This window comes from Pithys albifrons, chromosome 10, assembly GCF_047495875.1.
Source record: "Pithys albifrons albifrons isolate INPA30051 chromosome 10, PitAlb_v1, whole genome shotgun sequence".
NCBI lineage: Eukaryota > Metazoa > Chordata > Aves > Passeriformes > Thamnophilidae > Pithys > Pithys albifrons.
Genome location: NC_092467.1, coordinates 9,890,742 through 9,906,743, shown reverse-complemented (window position 1 = coordinate 9,906,743; position 16,002 = coordinate 9,890,742).

The window sequence follows — 16,002 nt, the reverse complement described above, 5'->3', positions numbered from 1 at the left end:
GAATCTATCTTAATAAAGAGCTGAGTTTTATTCATATAACTTACTTTTTAACCCTGTTTCTCTTGTACATTTAAAAATTACCCTTATCATCATGGTAGTAACTCCTAAAGCACTTCAGTAGCTGCTGGATGATGCCAAGTATAACCCTTGTTAGGTTGCCCCTTTTTTGTGGATACAGGATACACTAACACCTTGGGGCTTTCTGTGAGGACTACCAGTGTTAACATCCTATAAATGTATGACAGTCTAGTTCTCTGTCCAGAAATCCTTCCAAGTGACATCATTGCTAAAGCCTAACTGCCCAGGAGTCATGAGATGTGCTTTTATCAAAACAGTTTCTCAGCAACGGTGCTAAACTTTTGCTACTGGTATTGGGTAGCTCTTGGCACTGGAAATGATCTTTCTTCTGCTGATGTGCAGTGCAGGTGGAGTAATTAACACCTTTCTACAAGTGCTTAGATGTAGTCCAGCTAGCTGGCTTCACTTGTAAACCACTAGATGCTGGGTGAAAAAGCTATTTTTATCACTAAAATGGCTGTCAGAGCCAGTGAAGACACAGAAATTGGAAGAATTCTTTCAAAAGCAGTGAAAGAACTACCTGGATTGTTTAGAAAATTAGTTTCATGTATCACTGAAAACAATCAGTAAGTCCAGGCTAAGTTGCTAGAGGTAAAATTATTAACATATTCTGTTAAATTTTCACCTGTTAATACAAGTAATTTCTTTGCTAGATTTCATCTTCAGTGTTTGATCTCTGTTCTGATTGTGCTGAAAAAGTTTTTGTAATGCTATACTTTTCCAAGTTTGAGAGAAGTGGAGCTAGACAGAACATAATTATCTTGGTAACTGTTTTTTGCAACTTCTCTAATTGACAGTAGAGGTGGATTTTGCCCACTCTTGAATACTCAGAAATGTAAAACTATCTGGTTTTAAATGTCAGTGAACTGTTCATCCAGTATACCACAGTTGCAAAGACAGTGAAGTCCTATTATCCTCAATTTAATGCTACTTTAGCACAAATTGTGCTGCTAGCAAGGAATAGCCATGCCGAAGCAGCAGCAATAAAAGTTTAATTTGGTGAGTGTTTGTATTCTGGAATGATGTTTGATAATATTGTGCTCATAATTTTAGTCTTCTAATTAATCCTTGTGACTAGACCTCTGAGTCAATCAAGGGCCCCCCTTGCCTTGTGGGCTGGGTAGGCAGCACTCCTTCTGAGCAGCAGGGGGATGCCATAGTTATCCCTTAATGTGCTTTGGGTGGCACTGCAGGAAAGGTCTCTGTGAACAGCATTTCTGGTGAATTACTGGTGCTTTGGACATGTTACCTGGGCTGATTGTGATGACACTCTGGTAGTGCTGGAGACTGTTCTGAGAGGCTCAGTATGGATAGAGCAGAAAGAGATCTTTAAAGTAGCATCGAGGTTACTCCTGAGTGTATGAACTTATCCCAAAGGACTGGAAATGATAGATGTTCATCTGGAACTAATGCCATAAAGTTTTGTGAAACAAACATCAAAACCCCTAAAATATCCTGAAATATGAGTGTTAAATATGCTTTAATTAAAAAAAGTCAGTATTGAATGTAAAAAGAAATGGGGCACAGGCTGAAAAGGAAAGAAGTTGTAGAACTACTGAGATAACTATGTAAAGGAAAATGTGTTCTGGAAAATGAGAGCAGAGTGTACAGTAGGAGAAACTGTAGCAGAAATATAGCTAAAATAAAAATTAGGGAGAGAGTAAAAGAAGATAATGAGGAATAAGCAGGTAATTTATGCATTGATATCTGAACTGAAATGAAATTACACATATTAGCCATAAAATCCTTTTTCATTGTTATATGCTTGTCAGCAACAGAAAAAAAATTGAAGGAATATGGGTAATGATTCACAGACTGATACTCTTTCTGTTTGATTTTTTTATTAAGTGTGGATTTTTTGAATTATGATATTTAAAACTAAGTATGAATTCATTGGTAGAGAATAATTAACAGAAAATATTGCTGACTACAGCTGCTGATAATTGATGTAGTTTGCCTTGGTACTGAATGATTCACTAGTAATTTACTGGGTCATGTGTTGTGCATGATAAATTTTTAAAATTGCAAATGTTTGAAAACTGCTTTTAGTTTGTGAGACTTCTTTCCCTGTGCTTTATGCAAATAAAGTTACAGTCCTGTACTCTTCTATTCTAACCACAGGCAAAGCAGATCATGGTATGGTAGAAAGGAAATATCTTCATGAAATAATTGAATGTGTAACCATTTCTTTGGGGGAAAAAATTCAGTCTTTTTCTTATTTACTCACCTGTTGTTTCTGAGGTGATTACTGGAATCACCGTTTGCAGACAAGGAGTGTGGGAGAACAAACTATTTGCCTTGGCTGGTGCTAAAGGTATCAGGAGCCCTAATGACGGATGTTCTGGGCAAGTTTTGACTTAGCAGTCTGAGACTAGAGAGATAGGCAAGCCAGGCTAACATAGAGATAACAAATTCTTCTGTCGTTAGATGAATGCCATGTTCCTCCAGGACCTAGCAAATACAATGGCAGTTTGTCATTTCTGATTATTGGCACTTCAAATGCTTATAAAATGCAAAATTCCAGCTGAGCTGCCACATTATACCTTAAGCCTTGTCACTGGCCTGGCAGAGCACTCTCACCACCATTGCCGAGGTGCTGCTCTTTCTAAGTCTTTGCGATGATTTTATGTTTTGGAAGACTTCTTTCACAGCACTCTTCCCTCTGTTTAGTGAATGTTACACCAAACATCAGTTTCTGAAGGGTCCTGTGATTGCAACAGCACTGTGCATTTGGTAATACTTGGAAATGCTGCAGTCATTTCCCTTTCCTATGAGATTTTAAGCTCCCAAACATCCTTGTCTGCCCTGTCATTGGTGATAAACATCTCTGCTCACAATTTGTTTAAATGTGTTGTCTACAGTACCAAGTTCTGTATAATGGTTCATTCCTGCACTTAGAAGGAGACTGCCTAACATTTATTTCTTGGAACTTAAAAGCAGAAATATCTGAAGTTTAAATGAAAGTACAAAAATAATTGAGAGAACTTGAGAGAAAAACCTCCTAACAACTTGTTCTGTGAAGTCTGTTGGTCGTACAATGGGGAGACATTGTATGTTCTCATTTACCACCCATCTGTACTGAAAATATTTTTCTGTGCTATTCTTAAAGTTCTGTTTTGATTGACTGTGAGCAGATTTTGGCTTTTTTATAGAACTGATATGCAATCATTTTTTATTCTTTGCTTATCTGTACACCAAGAGTGGAAGTAAAACTCATGAAAACAGCAGTGTAACAATAGAGTATGAGTTTCATGGTTGTTATCAAGAAAGTCGGCCAACACAGCTCATATTTACAAAGAAATGATTATATAATTGTCAGCTCTTTCGAAAACAAGACAAAGTCAAATAAACCATGAAACCATCTGTCCAGTGTGGGGTTGTCTGGGTTTTTTTAGGGAGCTTCCATAGGTCAACAGTTTCCAGGGTTAAATGTAGTTAATTGCTATAGTGGTTTCATTAATCTGCATTTTAATCTTGCAAAATTTAATGTTTGAAGAATTGCCAGTTTGATTTTTCTTTAATTTTGTTTTTATTCTTGTTAAAGACATACAGAAGAAACAGAATTCTGCCAATTTAGCTATTTTCAAGTTTATCTTTTTCAACAGTAGCTTTGAATGATTAATGTGAGCAAATGCCTTTTAGTTTTCTCTGCCAGTGGAAAAGTATACCTGAGCTGTTCAAGTGCTGTTAATGAAAATTATAAAAGCACTGATTTGTTGCTGCTGCTGCTGCCATTAGTCACTGCTTTATGAATCATATGATCTGATGAAATACAGTGTTACTGCCTTGCATCTGGTATCACAAATAAAAAACAAGAGAAAGATCCATAACTGTTAGCAACTAATCTGTTTTAGGAAAAGGACTCCTTCTTCCAGCTGGGGTGGGAGGGGTACGTGGGGTGGACAATGGGGGACAGGAAACCAGTCCCCCCAAACCCAACCTTTTAGTTATTTCTAGAAGGAAATGCAAAGTTAATAAGCCTATAAGCAATAAGGGTTGCCAGACATATGACCTGCTAGTAAAACACACACTAAACGTTTTATGACATAAAAATATATTTTGGTGAGTCCCTCTGTGATTTCCCTAAATACTCTGTGGATGATTTTTTTTTCCTCCTTCTGGATCATCTCCTTTTAGTAAGGAGAAAGGTTCTGTCTATCAGCAAAGTACCTGACCAGCCCTTCATGTAACCCCTTCAGAAGGCAGCAAGCTGAGTCTGTTGGGATATGGGGAGCTCTTAGCCTTGGTCATCACAAGCCTTTTCTACTTTGACACAAATAGCTGGGTCTCCTGAATTTCTGATGTGAACAGAAATGAGGAGGCTTCCCTTAGTGTGGTCCCTTATTTTGTGTTTTGGAGGGGGGTTTATGCTGCTCAGGCTGACTTTTGTCACAGATTTGCAAGAATTGCTTCTTTGGGAGTCCCTGTGCTGTTTTTTGTTTGCTGCAGGGTTTTGATGTCTGCAGGACCAATCCAATGCACTGTACATTAATCAGAAGAGAGCAGCAACAAAAGCTGTACTATCTCTAACTATTTTAGAAAAAATTGCATAGCTTATTTTTAACTGTCCTGATTTAAGCTCTTACTTTTGATTAATGAATTTGTGGTTGGCAAAACTGACATTTGTCCTGTGGAAATGCAAATGTCTTGTGGAGTTTCCTATAGCTGCACATGCTAAAAATAAAATCAGAGGGGGGGGGGGGAAAGGACAAGAATGCATTGTGTTGCCAATTGGCATTTTAAATCAACAGAGGGAACTTTAAAATTTCCCTAAGTTTTGGATTAGGGAGTGGTTTAGTCATTTAAAGCAGCAACTGCTCTCAGCCAACATTTGGGAATCCAGCTGATTTGGGTTTGGCATGTCCTTCAGTGCCAGCAGGGAGGCTGCATTTTGAGACTCTATAATAATTTTATTGTTACACATAAACCAAAAAATAATCAGGCATGATTCTTTAGTTATGTCAGCCTGCCAGAGGCAGTGGCAGTAAAAGCCAGTATTGGCTTATTTTTTCAAGGACAGTAATAAGCAGGAGTGGTTAAAGGTCATGGAGTGTGACTGGCTAGGCAGGAATGAATTTTTTTCTATAGCCACTTGTGAGGTGGAAAAAATCAGAAATTTTACACACAAATCTGCTCTGTTTTCCCTAAACCAGGAAAAAAAAAAAGGTAATCTGTCTTAGAATCTTTCTTTTAACTCATTTTACAATGGGGACAGCACTGGATGGAGCTTTTACGTTGTTCATTTATATTTACTCTTGCAAAGACCAGACTGATATATATATATATGTTGCAGTGGCATAATCCAACATACCTTGAAGTGATATCAGTGGCCTCTGGATCGGATGCTGAGGAGAACAGGACAGCTCCAAGAACTTGGTTCTTAATCCAGTTGTGCCTTTTGCTTGTGTTCTCAGTGGATGCAGTTGAAAGATTTACCCATAGTCAAGATGTAAAGTATTACATTTTGTGAAAAGAGTTTGGGAAGGATGAATAGCAACAGTTTTCACTCCCTTTAATACAAAAGCTGCAAGGCATTTAATGTTGCTCTTTGTGAGCTGCATAAGACACCAGGCCTTTCTGTTAGAGAAAATAAAGAACTTATTATATTTTATGTCACCTCATTGGGAGCCTGGGGTTGAATGCAACTTGTAAAAAGTTTCTGGGCCATGGAAGTCCTTTTCCTTTGTGATGTTATCTTCTTATAAGCTTCACCAGCAAGCCAGAATTCTATATTTTCATCGCTGTGTTCTGTCTTCCAGTAGGTCTTATAGATCATAGGCCCATCTGTAAATATTTTAAAGCCAAATTTATATAACCTGTAGATATGCATTACATTTAGAGCCCTTTGGAGACAATAGGGATGTTTACAAGGCAGCGTAATCCTTGACTGTACACATATAAGTATTATTAGATTATGTCAAAATGGAGAATGAATCACAGTGTCTCATCCCCACACTTCAGTCTTGTGTTTTCCTGCACATGCAGAACTTCCTTTAACTCCAATGGCATTTCAGTATCTGGGGCAGAGAACTGAAGAGTGTTAATTCTGGACTCTGAACAAACAGAGACAAAGGCTGACAGGTATTCTTAATTTCCAGTTCTAGTTTTGTCCAGAAAATATCTAAGTATTATCAGATAACCATGGTCTGAGTGAAAAAACAAGACCTTCTTTTTGTGGTGTAAGAATTTGAGGGAAAAGCGTGTAACAAAAAAGAATGAAATAATTTTTTCCTTGATGATATAAGCATTTAGAGGGATTCTTTCTTTGATAAGTAAGGGTTCTGCACTCAATGATATCTTTGAAACATGAGGTAATGGAGTTTGACACCAGCAATTAGTAGGACCTTGGTAAAGTTGAAGTTCCTGAGACTGCCTTTCATCAGGTCATGTTATTTCATGAAGTTTGCTTTGTACAGAATGACAAATCAGGTGACAAAGTTGCTAAAATGCCTCTATCCAGAACTGGAGGCCTCAGTGCTGGCAAGTACAGCAAGAGTGGTGCTTGCAGTTGTAAGATGTACTTTGAGTAAATCTAAGGCAGGCAAACACCTTGCCCACCTTTCATAAAGAGCTGCAAATCCCCTGGCTTTGGAGTCGGTCTTTTTTTGTGAGCACACCTTTGCATTTTTTGATGTCATGCAGCTTTTAAATTAATTGGAGTTCAATGAGTAGTGCTTTCTAAGCACAGTGAGGGAGGCATTTTATGAAGGACAGGATTCTGAGTACTGCTGGAAGCTACAAGTGTTTTATTTAAAGCAAGTTTTCCTACTTGTGCAGCACTCTGGGTTTTCATATTTCTGAAGACCTTGAGCACTGCCTGTCATCTGGCCATGGTGGTGACCACATGTGTGCCTGCTGCTTCTGCTGTAATTTTGTTTTGTTGTGGAGTTTCGTCCTGTGCTTTCCCTGCAAGATGCAACACATCAAGTTGTTTTCTGTTATGGATTTTACTAGCAAAGCCTTTATAGTTAAAAATCCTGTCTGTTAAACTTCTTGCTCTGTTTGTCTCAGTTTGAAAATAATGCCAGTCCTTAGGAATAATTTTTAGAAGTTTGTGCTGTGACGTAACATTTTCGTCAATATTTTGGAGTAATTCATCAGTGATGTTCCAAACTGCTGCCTGTATGAGAAATGTGGGAGGGCTCTGGGCCCTCCAGGAGGCAGAGGGAGACTGTAGTGGACAAGTTCAGGATTGCTGCTGCAGCTCTTCCCATACCTGAAAACAGACATTGCCTCCCATGGCATTACCTGGAACTGATGTACCATTAGGTATGGTGGCTTTGCCATACATGAGATTTCCCCAGTCAACTTTTCTTTCGTCTTTCTGCTAATACAGGTTGCTATTTAGTGCTGTAAGTGAGGATGTAGCAGATAAACCTGCCCTAATCATGTGTCTTTAATGGCATTGCAGAAATGGCAAGTTTGGGAAAGCATTTACAGCTTGCTACATTCATTTTCAGTGCAATGCATACTAAGCATGTCACACCAAGTTGGTTTTCATTAGTTGCATATAAGGCAGCTTATATTATACAGCTGAGTTATTGATTTTGCATTCTGGGAACTTTTTTCAGTAATCCATCTGGGATACAAAACCACATTTACTTATGTTTGCTTGTTACCAGCTTTTCAAAAGACTGGGACCATTGTAGCACTTCCTCCAAAGAGACCCTTTATTAAAAAGGAGGGCATTATTGCAGGATTGGCTGTGGTTCAAAGTATTAAAAAAAGAAAACTACATTATTGAAAATCTGTCCCCTAATTTAAATATGATCTGTATGAAACCTACATTTCAGAAGGGCTTTCCTTGTGTCCTAAATCTCGTGCTTACTATGCTGACACAAATATATTTCTTGCTGCAATAACTACGTTTCCATTTAGAGATTGCTCCCATATAATTCTTCTAGAAATGGCATTCACTTATTTAAATTGTGATTAGGGGAAGCACAAGAAAAGTACTAACTGTCTAGAATGCAACTTCTTTGAGACTGGAATCACCAGAGTTTAGGGAACATTGATGTTTGAAGTCTTTGAGGACACAAGATCTTTTTGTAATATTTCAAGGCCTTTAACATCGACTCTGGCTTATCTTCTGAAAGCTGAATATAAGCTCCAAACATAAGGTAAATCATGAAAGGTTAATGCAATTTTAGTTGCAAGTGTACCTTCCATCTCTCCCCAGTTGTTTATAATGCAGCATGACACATTACTAATCTAGACAGTTCTTAGAGGTGACTGAAATCAAATTTTACTTTCATGTTTCCTATTCTTATGCAATAAGTTCATAAGCTTGTAGGAGTCTCCTGCCTGATTCTGGGAAAAAGTATCAAAGTAGTGAGGTGAGAGACTAAACAATTTAAGGAAAAACAAATGTTTGAGGGCAGTAGCTCCATTTAAGTGCATGTAGCTCAATTTTCACTAATTGATTTTTAAGCACTGCAGTTTTATGACATCAATGCTGGTAACTTGGAAAAAATGCTTATGCTTATATTAGTAGAAGAAAGCACAAGGAATGTATTCCAGTGGGTGCTTTCCATTATGCATCAGCCAAACCTGGAGAAAGATCCATTCTCATTCTACATTTAGCTCTCACATGAGCTACAATTTTGACAAAAGGTTTTTTCTGACACAGCACTTTTTAAAAATTTAAATTAAAATCCAAATTGGCTTTATTACAAGTGCTGCATGATGCTTTATAAATTTCTGCTGTGGAACAGTCATGCATACAGAGCTTGGTAGCTTTTCTAATTGGCGATGACCTATTCATTTTTAATTTGATATCATTCTCTCTTTCTTTGAAAAAGTACATGCTGTGACTCACTGATTATTTTGTCAGGCTTTCCTGATCATTTTGACCTCATCAAAGAAATACACAATAAGAGAAATGTTACCACTGTTGAATTGTGGTGCCAATAACTCTCGAGCAAATCTGCCAGATCTTTCTTTCCTTCTCATGAGCTATTATCCTTCTCTCTGCATAAACTCATGAAGCATGTGGTTGTGGGGAGTGAGAATCCTTTGAATTATTTTTTCATTTCTCCTAAAGAGCTACTTCTGAGTCATATTTGCGGTTACTGACGCAGATCATTTTTCACCTCGGTCAGCGATGGCACTTGTATATAGGAGTGACAGTCAGGTCTGTCTCTCTAAGTATCATCAGTAGAGCTATCTTATTTCTATTTCTGATTATTTGTCTTCAGCATTATCTGTGAAGCAGAAAGAACACTGCCTGGTGGGGCAGCTGGCACAGAGGAAAACTTATCTTTTTACTTGCCTTTAAAAATCAGGGAAATAAAGGCAGTGTGGGAACATGAACATAGGTTATTGCAATCTGTATTAATGCCACTTTAATAGCTGCTGTGCTGATAGAAAGAGTCTTTCTGCACTGACTTGGCAGCACGATTGAATTTTCTGAAGAAGATATATTACACTGAAAAAAATAATATTCTCCAAAAGTAACTAAGGCTTTATAGCTACAACTCCAAAATACAAGTTGTGGGAGTTATTGTGCACTTATTGTATTCCCTCCACTGTGAGTGATTTCCCTCAACACTGTGGTCCAGCAGCTCTTGTCCAGGAGGGACATTTGAAAACAGTCTGGATTTCTGCCACCTGGCTTCACCCAAAAGGCAGTTTCAGGAGTCAGCAGATGCACCTCAGTATTGCTGTGGAGGATATGTTTTTCTCTAGTCAGTAAACCAGTATCATCTGATCAGATACCAATTGGAAGATATGTTGGATGGAAGCGTTTCGGCCCCTTGATTGGCCTCCACAGAGGCTGGTGGCAGCTGAGGACTCGCAGGAGGTACTTGGCCATGTCTCTATTCAAACTTTGCCATCAGCCTGAATTCTTTTAAAAGATTGACCCAAATTACCTGCCTTAGAAATTCTTCACAGGCCCAAATCTGGACTTAATCCAGGGATGAGTTTAGGTCTATGCCTATTTAATAGGTTATGCCCTCCTTCCACTAGAGAAATACCAGTTTATGCTTCATGTACTGTAAAGGAACTGGCTGTAGGAAGGTGGGGCAATTGTGAAGATGTTGCAGTCTTTTGTGTGTTGTTAAGCTTACAAAGAAAACTTCCACTGTGAATTTTGAGGTTTTTGTCTCTCCTACCCAGACAGCTGCTGGTACTGCAGAACATAAGACTCTTCTCCTAGCTTACTTAGAACTGATCCCATTTGCTTCTGCTCTGAATATCTTGCAAAGTCAACAACTATTTGGACTCTTTCTCCTAAACATGGAAAATACGTGAGTTTTGAATCTGCTGTACTCAGTTCTGGCTTTCTTAAATGAAAACTTCTAATTCACTCTAGATATAACAGTGCAATCAGTTCTAACAGTATTCTTATTTTATGTATCTGATCTCTATATATGAATCACGTCTGAAACATTTGACAAAAATGTATTTTTCTAATGTATCAAAACTTAAAAGAACATATATATATTTAAACAGTCCAGTGGGTTTCTTTTGGGCAAGAATAGAAATGTTAATAATTTTCCCTTCTCTAATTGAGAAAAGAGATTAGAAGGTTGACCCTGACCCAAAGCAGAAGGAAACTTAGGAGGTTTTCCCCTGAAAGTTCAAGGTGACCTGGAGAGAGATCAAAGCTCAATGTGAACTGGACAACACTGAATAAGTCAAGTGTCAAAGATTAACACTGATATTTGTTCGGCATCTATCTCAAAGTCTATAAAACTTGCCTTTTATAGAGATGATATCTGTAAGAAAGGGTGTTATTTTTTAACTATGAATGAGACATTTCAAAGTATGTTTGCCTAAAAAAAGACAAAACTAAAAAAAAAATCTTGTGACATGGAGTATGTCTATTGCTGCCTCTTTGGCTTTCAAGCAATGCCAAATGCTTTGGTAAGTTTACATAGAACAGTAAGTTTATATAGACCTGCTTGAAATCAAAACTATGGTCTTATTTATTTAAACTCAGGTTATCTTTCAGGTGTAGGTTTGACTGATACATGTTACTTCTAGAATTAATTTTTTCCTTCAAACTGAAACACAAAATAAAACACAGAACAAGGCTGTATCTTTCAGCTTTCTGAACCTGTGATATGTGCACCCTTGCCTTTAGTCTTATTTTCCTTGTTTCCCTGACATCTATATTCAATTTTACATTATGAAACTGTTACCCAGTGTATTTCCTACAGGATACTGAAACTTCCTAACTCTGCCCAACTGCTGCTCTGCAGCTCCTGCTGCTCACCCTCCCTGCGGGATTGCCAGTGGCCAGAGTCCGTTGCTTACTTTGGAATTCCTTGTTCTATGTTCTCTGCTTGGTCTGTGTCACTTTCTAATCATTTCACTAGTATTTGCTTATCTCACTCCCCCCCTGAAAGCAGTGTCTTTTAGAACTACAGTGATCCTTATTTGATGAAGTTATACATTTAAATTTTATCATATGGTTATCACTTGTTTTAGACTATTTTACCCAATGTCCTCCATTTGGGGTGTTTTCATTTGACAATTGTTAGTCTTCTATTCACTGAAATATAAATGAGATACAGCCTCTGTGGCACTTTAGCAACCTGAAGAAAACTCATGTCGGTTGCCTACTATACAGAAATGCTCAAGAAATATTAAATGAAGCAATATTTCATAATCTAGTTCAGCCACTTCCACCTAAATTTGAAGTCTCAATCAGTAACTTTTTTCCTTCGAGTGGTTGCTGCATGAAATCACTTCTGTGTAAGGAAATACTATTGTTCTGAGGAGTTATTTTAATTTGAGTTAGAGGCTCTAAGCAAATATTATTCCCCAGGGTTATTGAGTACACACATTTGCCAAGTATATGCATCCAGGGCTTTGTGGTTCTCTCTTCTTTCTATGTTACTCATCTCTTAACACACCAAGGAACAGAGCATGCTGATTATATCTTTTCCAGTGCTCCTTGGAACATCTTTTTTCCACTGAAGCATAGTATATATTTCATTAGTAAGATGCTCTGTGTTTCTGCTGACCATAGTCTTAACCTTAAAATAAGACAGGAATAGTATGAAAGAAAGCTACAATGTGCCCTTGAGTGGTGTGTTAGTTTAGGATTGCCTAATTTTGACAAGTGCAGCCTGGGACTTTAACTGTGTTAGTGTCTATTGTAAATAGTAAATTACATCTTAACTATTTGATAGAGCTTTGCAGCATTCAGCTACCTAGACTTGGATCATGGGAGCTTTTCCCCCAATATATATACAAAACCTGTAGTATCCTTTCACTTTGCTCATTATGAAGCTTTTTTCAACAAGGCCACAAGTTCTGTAACATGTAGGACCTGTGCTTTCCACAGGACTTGTAATCAAACGAAGTCACATGGCTATAAAACTTTTGGAGAAGGAATTGCCTGACTGGTAATATATGTATTGAAATGCTGAAGTTATCTATGTCTGTAAAAGATGTAATCAGTACCCCTGCCTTTGCTTTGCTTTGCTATTAATATTTCAAAGTACAACTCCTTATACTTAGACACTCTTTGTGTGTTGCTTCTCCTTGGTTAAAAAGCTTCATTTAATAGTTCCATTTGTACAAGTAACTTTCAGGTTTCTTGACCTGTTCTTTTGTTTCATTTTTTTCCCCGTAGTGTCAGTGATTTCACTACCTTTTGGCTGTGTCTGTGCTGCTTGTGTTAGTGCCTGCCTCCCTTTTTTATACATATCATAGACAAACAGTTGTTGTGGTTTTTATCAGAAAAAGACTCTGATGCACTACTGATAATCTGTTTGCACTGAAATTATCTTAACATCTCTACTGGTCATCTGTAATGACATGAAGCTGTGCTTTTTTTTTAGTTATTGAAATCTTGCATGTGTTATCCAAGTTTTGTGACTAACATTTTCCATCCCTTTATCAAAATTCTTTATAAGAAATCCAAAGTCCATGTTGAAATGAAACAAAAGCACAAACATTTCACTGAAACCAAGTGTTATTCTCTTACAGACAGCAACTATGAAGCACTTTGGACTACCATGGGTGACACTTTCTGTCCTACTCTGACTCATTCCTGTCAGGCTTTTGTGTACTTCTAACTGGTTAACCTGCTGTGGCACAGCATCTGAGGGATGTTAGACCAGAATTCCCTTTAGACTTGTTTGAGGTCCTCTGTCATTTTTATCATAGCTGTTGCCCAGGTTATGGCCTCCTTTTAAACTGAGACTCAGGTTATCTAAGTTTTGCTTATTCTTCTCTAGCCAGGTGTTTCACGGCAGTGATGCAGTGCAGGAGCACTGAACGTGCTGCTTGTGCCAGTGGAAGACTCCTTTGTTAGTGGTACCGGGGCTTTGGGAGTAAGCACTACCTCAAATACTTGCTGCAAATTAGTTGTGGCAAGGGATATTTCTAGAGGGCTTTCTGTCCTTCCTGGGTTAGTTGTGACTTGTGATCTCTGAGAATTTGCCAGTGCTGATAACGCACAGGCTGACACTGTTGGCAAGGTAAGGCTGGTCATCTCCCTGCTCCATCTGGAAGCCCAGCTGTGTGCAGTGATACTTCTTTCAGTCTTAGCTCTCTGCTGACTCATCTTCTTTTTCTCCTACAGAGCCTCCTAGGCAAAGCATGAACTGTGTAGGATTGGAATTTAAATTGAAGTTCAAGCCTACAATAATACAGTAGCTCATTTATTTTATTGCAGCTCACCCTACTGGTATACAGGCTTTGTGTATGAGGATGTACAACTGGTTTCCACAGTGAGGTTCTGGTAGGGAGGAAAGGTGTGTGCTGTGCTCACCCACAGCAGAACTTTGTGTCTGAGCTGGGCAGCATCACACACATGAGACCTGGCCTGTGCTTATGGAAGGGAAGGACAAATATCACACAAGCTATTTTCTATGGATTGCTATTTCATTAAATGCTATTTTGTATTCTTCATATCCTTACACAGAATTTTGGTGTATTTTGTTCCATTTCTATACTGGGAATGGGCATGGGAAAACATCTATGCAATGTAACTGAGCTGATTATTCAAATAATCACAATAGTAACATGTTTCAACTTTCTCATGTGCCTCCTCAAACATTGTACTTGAATGCCTCTTATACAGGCAGTTATATATTAAAAGCATCTGAGGGAAGGAACTTAAACCTAAAAAATTGCTATAAAGAATGTAATTTATAGAACTAATGAATCTTAAATAAGAAAAAATGCACCACATTAATAACTGTGACTCTGGAAAAGTTACAAAATGAAAGTTCAGGTTATGTTGATAGTCTCCACTAGTGCATTGAACTATTCGATTTATATATGTTTTTTTCCTATCAACTGATGTTCAGGAGACCATATATGAGATCATATCTTTGTAAATTTAAATTGTGGAGTGACTGAGGATCACTAACCAATGACTGTGTTCAAATATTTCCTTTTATGTATTACAGACATAAAGAAATACCATAATATTGCTTAAAGTAAAATAAAGTTCCTTTGGGGTTTTCTCCCTAAGTTTGTTTTTACTATTAAGTTGAAGAAAATACATTTGCAAACCTCTCTTGACTTGTACAGTGGGAGGATATTTAGGTGCAAAATTTGTTGCTTATTTCATATCTGCAGTTTTGTCGTGTCCTTGACTGTGCTCTAAAGCATCATTTGAAATTTCATGGTGTGTGCAGGTACTTAGCATTGGGTGATGGACTTGCTGGAAAATGTGCCCTTGGATCAATGCAGAGGAACTGTAAAACCAGAGAATCTGGCTGGGTGGGAAGCCCTCAAAGACTGAGAGACCCTGAAGGACTCTGGATATGTTCCTGGCTGCCATATCTGTGCCTCCCAGAGCCACTATGAGGACTTAAGAACTCTTCTTGCTCTTGACAGAACTGCTGCCATTCAAACTTATTCTGATTTCATTAAACTTGTTGTGAATACAATTTTACAATTTGTTTCCCTGAGTCAACTCTCTTCAATATCGTCATTCATAGCTTGATAACCCAGAATGTTATCTATCTACTTCCCTTTTTGGAATACTTAAAGCCCATAGGAGTGGAAACTTTAGTCGTGATAACCAGGTGCGCTGCTTCACTGCAAAATTACTTGTTTTAACCTAAATCATAGCCTTTCTTTTATTACATATATATGCCACTAGATGTCATCTGGTATCACTCTGAAGAAGATGGTTGAAGTGCAGTGTTCAGCTCAAACTGGCCTGGTGAGGGTGGCTGTGGCTGCAGGTGCTGAAGAAACTCTCTGGAGTGCCATTGATGAATGATCTCACTTAGCCCAAAAGACTCCTTGCCCAGACAGGTGAGACACTGAGGTGAGCAGGTAACTAAGAGAGATTAAACAGGTTGTCATGGCTTCTGGTAGGGCCTTGTTCTTTTGAATTCCTCATGTAGCCATGTGTAGGGGCACAAAACAGCTTTAGGGTCATGAGCGGATGTGCTGCATAGGAATCCATTGTTGCTTGATTTATTCAGTGGTTGAGCTGGATGTGCTTTTCAGAAGGAAAATAGCAAAGTATCAGAACTGAGAAAATGGTTATATGGTGTCAGAGCTGCTGCATTTTTCAGTTGCCAGACCTGTTCTTTTCTACACATTAACTCTCAGTTGCCAGCTAGTTTAGACAATGGATGTTGATCATCTTGATTGCAAAAATTTTTTCTTATTAGTGAGGATAATTCTTCCAGATGAGTTCTTGCTCAGTCTCCTATTTCCTTTTTTGTTTTCTTGCATTCAGTTAATTAGTATCACTTCTCAATTTTCATGCCTTTTCATTTTTTTCTTCCCTCCCTTGTATTAATTATTTCCTCTTTGTGTTTCTGTCTTGCTCTTCTGCTCAATAAACATCTCACCCACCTACATCTGTTTCACACTGGTAAATGTGGATGTATTGTCTGTCTTGTTCTGTGTTGTACCCCTTCTTTCCATCTGCCCACGTGCTCCATTGCCTCCACATTGCCACCCTTCCTTCTGCAGTGCACCCACGCACTGGCA